Source organism: Sciurus vulgaris (genome assembly GCF_902686455.1).
Source record: "Sciurus vulgaris genome assembly, contig: HiC_scaffold_570_arrow_ctg1, whole genome shotgun sequence".
NCBI classification, from domain to species: Eukaryota; Metazoa; Chordata; class Mammalia; order Rodentia; family Sciuridae; genus Sciurus; species Sciurus vulgaris.
Window position 1 is genome coordinate 7,908,400 of NW_027632454.1, and position 5,978 is coordinate 7,914,377.

The window sequence follows — 5,978 nt, forward strand, 5'->3', positions numbered from 1 at the left end:
TGAATATCTTTTATAGTGTCAGCTTTAGGTTGTGAATTTTTAAACTTTATCATGGAAATTTTTTATCTTATCTTCAAATCAAAACCTTAATTTTCTTTATAAAGTATTTTTGGTTGGCATCCATTTTCTTTAGAGTTTGATATAGTATTCTAAAGCTTCCTATCTTTTAGTATCTGGGTTAAAAAATCAGCTGAGATTTACATTGGTTTTCCTCAAAATGTGACCAGTCTTTTTCTCTTGCTGCTTGTATGATTATATTTCCTGTATGTTAGATATTTTCAAAATGATGTGTTTTGTAATGGGCCTCATGCAATTTTGTATATCTGGAGTTCTATATGTCTTCTATATTTAATTTTCCATTTTGTTTTTAAGACTTTGGAAACTTCCTGATGTTATTTTATTGTTAAGATTCTACAGTATTTTGTCTCTATTTCAGAACCATTATCTTTAAATTTCTGTTCATAGTCCCTTAACATCTTTTATCTGTAGTCATTGTTTTTTTTTTTTTTTAGCTTGCAGAAGTACATAGTTGACTTAGCTGAACTCAATCTATGTTTATTAATTATTATACAACAAAAGTTAATGTACAAAAGATGAGTCATCTTTAGTGTTAAAATAAAACCATTCATCAAAGGTAAATAGGAATATTTTAAAAGAAATAATTGTTATGTACAGCTTAAAAGACCTGAATTTTATAGAATCACATTTGATCTTGTATTGGTTTCTTATGGCTGCTATAACAAATTACCACAAATTCAATGGCTCAAAACTATGCAAATTTACTGTTCTATAGTCATGGAGTTCAGAAACCTAAAATGGGTCTTATGGAGCCAAAATCATGGTTAGCAAGGATGTGTTCTTTTTTTTTTTTTTTTTAATTGTAAACAAATGAGATACATGTTCTTTCTCTGTTTGTACATGGTGTAAAGGCATAATTTTTGTAAAATCATAAATTTACATAGAGTAATGTTCTTTGATTCATTCTGTTATTTTTTCCCTTCCCCCACCCCTCCCACCCCTCTTTACCCTCTATACAGTACTTCCTTCCTCCAGGCTTGCCCCCCTCCCTAACCCTAACTCTAACCCTAACACTAACCCTTCCCTCCCCCCCATTATGTGTCATCCTCCACTTATTAACGATATCATTCGTCCTTTGGCTTTTTGAGATTGGCTTATCTCACTTAGCATGATATTCTCCAATTTCATCCATTTGCCTGCAAATGCCATAATTTTATCATTCTTTATGGCTGAGTAATATTCCATTGTATATATATACCACAGTTTCTTTATCCACTCATCAAGTGAAGGGCATCTAGGTTGGTTCCACAGTCTGGCTATTGTGAATTGAGCAGCTATGAACATTGATGTGGCTGTGTCTCCGTAGTATGCTGATTTTAAGTCCTTTGGGTATAGGCCAAGGAGTGGGATAGCTGGGTCAAATGGCGGGTCCATTCCAAGTTTTCTAAGGAATCTCCACACTGCTTTCCAGAGTGGCTGCACTAATTTGCAGCCCCACCAGCAATGTATGAGTGTACCTTTCTCCCCACATCCTCGCCAACACCTGTTGTTGCTCGTATTCTTGATAATCGCCATTCTAATTGGGGTGAGATGGAATCTTTGGGTGGTTTTGATTTGCATTTCTCTTATTACTAGAGATGTTGAACATTTTTCCATATGTTTGTTGATTGCTTGTAGATCTTCTTCTGTGAAGTGTCTATTCATTTCCTAGCCCATTTGTCGACTGGATTATTTGAATTCTTGGAGTAAAGTTTTTTGAGTTCTTTATAGATTCTGGAGATTAGTGCTCTATCTGAAGTATGATTGGCAAAGATATTCTCCCATTCTGTAGGCTCTTTCTTCGCCTTGCTGATAGTTTCCTTTGCTGAGAGAAAGCTTTTTAGTTTGAATCTATCCCAGTGGTTGATTCTAGCTTTTATTTCTTGTGCTATGGGAGTCCTGTTAAGGAAGTCTGATCCTAGAACAACAAGGTGAAGATTTGGACCTACTTTTTCTTCTAAAATCTGCAGGGTCTCTGGTCTGATTCCGAGGTCCTTAATCCATTTTGAGTTTAGTTCCGTGCATGGTGAGAGATATGGGTTTAGTTTCATTCTGTTACATATGGATTTCCAATTCTCCCAGCACCATTTGTTGAAGAGGCTATCTTTTCTCCATTGCATATTTTTGGCACCTTTGTCTAGTATGAGAAAATTGTATTTATTTGGGTTTGTGTCCGTGTCCTCTATTCTATACCATTGATCTACCTTTCTATTTTGGTACCAATACCATGCCGTTTTTGTTACTATTGCTTTGTAGTAGAGTTGAAGATCTGGTATTGCAATACCCCCTATTTCACTCTTCCTGCTAAGGATTGCTTTAGCTATTCTGGGTTTCTTATTCTTCCAGATGAATTTCATAATTGCTTGCTCTATTTCTGTAAGGTATGTCATTGGGATTTTAATTGGAATTGCATTGAATTTGTATAGCACTTTAGGTAGTATGGCCATTTTGACAACATTAATTCTTCCTATCCAAGAACATGGAAGATCTTTCCATCTTCTGAGGTGTTCTTTAATTTCTTTCTTTAGTGTTGTATAGTTCTCATTGTAGAGGTCTTTCACCTCTTTTGTGAGATTGATTCCCAAGTATTTTATTTTTTTCGAGGCTATTGTGAATGGGGTAGTTTTCCTAATTTCTCTTTCTGAAGATTCATCACTTATGTATAAAAATGCGTTGGATTTATGGGCATTGATCTTGTAACCTGCTACTTTACTGAATTCACTTATGAGTTCTAAGAGTTTTCTGGTGGAATTTCCAGGTTCCTCTAAATATATAATCATGTCGTCAGCGAACAGGGATAGTTTGAGTTCTTCTTTCCCAATTCGTATCCCTTTAATTTCTTTGGTTTGTCTAATTGCTCTGGCCAGAGTCTCAAGAACGATGTTGAATAGAAGTGGTGAAAGAGGGCATCCCTGCCTTCTTCCAGTTTTTAGGGGGAATGCTTTCTGTTTTTCACCATTTAGAATGATATTGGCCATGGGCTTAGCATAAATGGCCTTTACAATGTTAAGGAATGTTCCCACTATCCCTATTTTTTCTAGTGTTTTGAGCATGAAGGGGTGCTGGATTTTATCAAATGCTTTTTCTGCATCTATTGAAATAATCATGTGATTCTTGATTTTAAGTCTATTAATGTGGTGAATTACGTTTATTGATTTCCTGATGTTGAACCAACCTTGCATCCCTGGGATGAAACCAACTTGATCATGGTGCACTATCTTTTTAATATGTTTTTGTATGCAATTTGCTAAAAATTTGTTGAGAATTTTTGCATCGATGTTCATTAAGGATATTGGTCTGAAATTTCTTTCCTTGATGAGTCTCTGTCTGGTTTAGGTATCAGGGTGATATTGGCTTCATAGAATGAGTTTGGGAGGGTTCCCTCCTCTTCTATTTTATGGAATACTTTCAGAAGTATTGGAATGAGCTCTTCTTTAAAGGTTTTGTAGAACTTGGCTGAGAATCCATCTGGTCCCGGACTTTTCTTTGTTGGTAGGCTTTTGATGACTTCTTCTATTTCAGTACTTGAAATTGGTCTATTTAAATTGTGTATGTCCTCCTTGTTCAGTTTAGGCAATTCATATGTCTCTAGAAACCTGTTGATGTCTTCGAAATTTTCTATTTTGTTGGAGCATAGATTTTCAAAATAGCTTCTAATTATGTTTTGTATTTCAATCCTGTCTTTTGTGGTATTTCCTTGTTCATTCCGAATTTTAGTGATTTGGGTTTTCTCTCGTCTTCTCTTTGTTAGTGTGGCTAAAGTTTTATCAATCTTGTTTATTTTTTCGAAGAACCAACTATTTATTTTGTCAATTTTTTGTATTGTTTCTTTTTTTTCAATTTCATTGATTTCAGCTCTGCGTTTAACTATTTCCTGTCTTCTACTACTTTTGGTGCTGTTCTGTTCTTCTTTTTCTAGGGCTTTGAGCTGTAGTGTTAGGTCGTTTATTTGTTGAGTTTTACTTCTTTTATTAAATGCGCTCCATGAAATAAATTTCCCTCTAAGTACTGCTTTCATAGTGCCCCATAGATTTTGATATGATGTGTCTTTCTTCTCATTTACCTCTAAGAATTTTTTAATTTCCTTCCTAATATTTTCTGTTATCCATTCATCATATAATAGCATATTGTTTAATCTCCAGATGTTGGAATAGTTTCTGGGTTTTACTCTTTCATTTATTTCTAACTTCAATCCATTATGATCTGATAGAATACATGGTAGTATCTCTATCTTCTTGTATTTGCTAACATTAGCTTTCTGGCATAATATATGGTCTATTTTAGAGAAGGATCCATGTGCTGCTGAGAAAAAAGTGTATTCACTCTTGGTTGGATGGTATATTCTATAAATGTCCGTTAAGTCTAAATTATTGATTGTGTTATTGAGATCTATGATTTCTTTGTTCAATTTTCGTCTGGAAGATCTGTCCAGTGGTGAGAGAGGCGTGTTAAAATCACCTAGTATTATTGTGTTATGGTCTATTTGGTTTCTGAAATTGAGAAGGATTTGTTTGACATACATGGATGAGCCAATGTTTGGGGCATAGATGTTTATGATTGTTATATCTTGCTGATTTATGCTTCCCTTAAGCAGTATGAAATGACCTTCTTTATCCCTTCTGACTAACTTTGGCTTGAAGTCCACATTATCAGAAATGAGGATGGATACTCCAGCTTTTTTGCTGAGTCCATGTGCATGGTATGTTTTTCCCCATCCTTTCACCTTTAGTCTATGGGTATCTTTTTCTATGAGGTGAGTCTCTTGCAGGCAACATATTGTTGGATCTTTCTTTTTAATCCAATCTGCCAGTCTATGTCTTTTGATTGATTAATTCAGGCCATTAACATTCAGGATTATTATAGAGATATGATTTGGTTTCCCGGTCATTTGGTTCATTTTTTAAATTTTATTTATTTATTTGTTTGACACAACTTGTTTCCTCCTTTATTTGACAATTCCTTTAGGATAATTCCTCCCTTTGCTGATTTGCTTCTTTGTTTTTCATCTCTTCCTCATGGAATATTTTGCTGAGAATGTTCTGTAATGCTGGCTTTCTTTTTGTAAATTCTTTTAGCTTTTGTTTATCATGGAAGGATTTTATTTCATCGTCAAATTTGAGGGTAAGTTTTGCTGGGTATAAGATTCTTGGTTGGCATCCATTTTCTTTCAGGGCTTGAAAAATGTTGTTCCAGGCCCTTCTAGCTTTTAGGGTCTGGATTGAAAAATCTGCTGATATCCGTATTGGTTTCCCCCTGAATGTAATTTGGTTCTTTTCTCTCACAGCATTTAAAATTCTGTCTTTATTTTGTATGTTCGGTATTTTCATTATAATGTGCCTTGGTGTGGGTCTGTTGTAATTTTGTGTATTTGGAGTCCTATAAGCCTCTTGAACTTGATTTTCCATTTCATTCTTCAGATTTGGGAAATTTTTTGATATTATTTCATTGAATAGGTTGTTCATTCCTTTAGCTTGTTTCTCTAGACCTTCCTCAATCTCGATGATTCTTAAATTTGACCTTTTCATGATATCCCATAGTTCTTGTAGATTCTGTTCATGATTTCTTACCATCTTCTCTGTTTGTTCAACTTTGTTTTCAAGGTTAAATATTTTGTCTTCAATGTCTGAGGTTCTGTCTTCCAGGTGTTCTATCCTATTGGATATGCTTTCTATGGAGTTCTTAATTTGGTTTATTGTTTCCTTCATGTCAAGGATTTCTGTTTGTTTTTTTGTCAATATCTCTAACTCCTTATTGAAATGATCTTTTGCTTCCTGTATTTGCTCTTTTAACTGTCGATTGGTACGATCAATCAATGCTTGCATCTCATCATTCAGTGCGTGCATTTGCTCTTTCATCTCGTCGTTTGCTTCTCTGATCATTTTAATTATGTACATTCTGAACTCCTTTTCTGTCATTTCTTC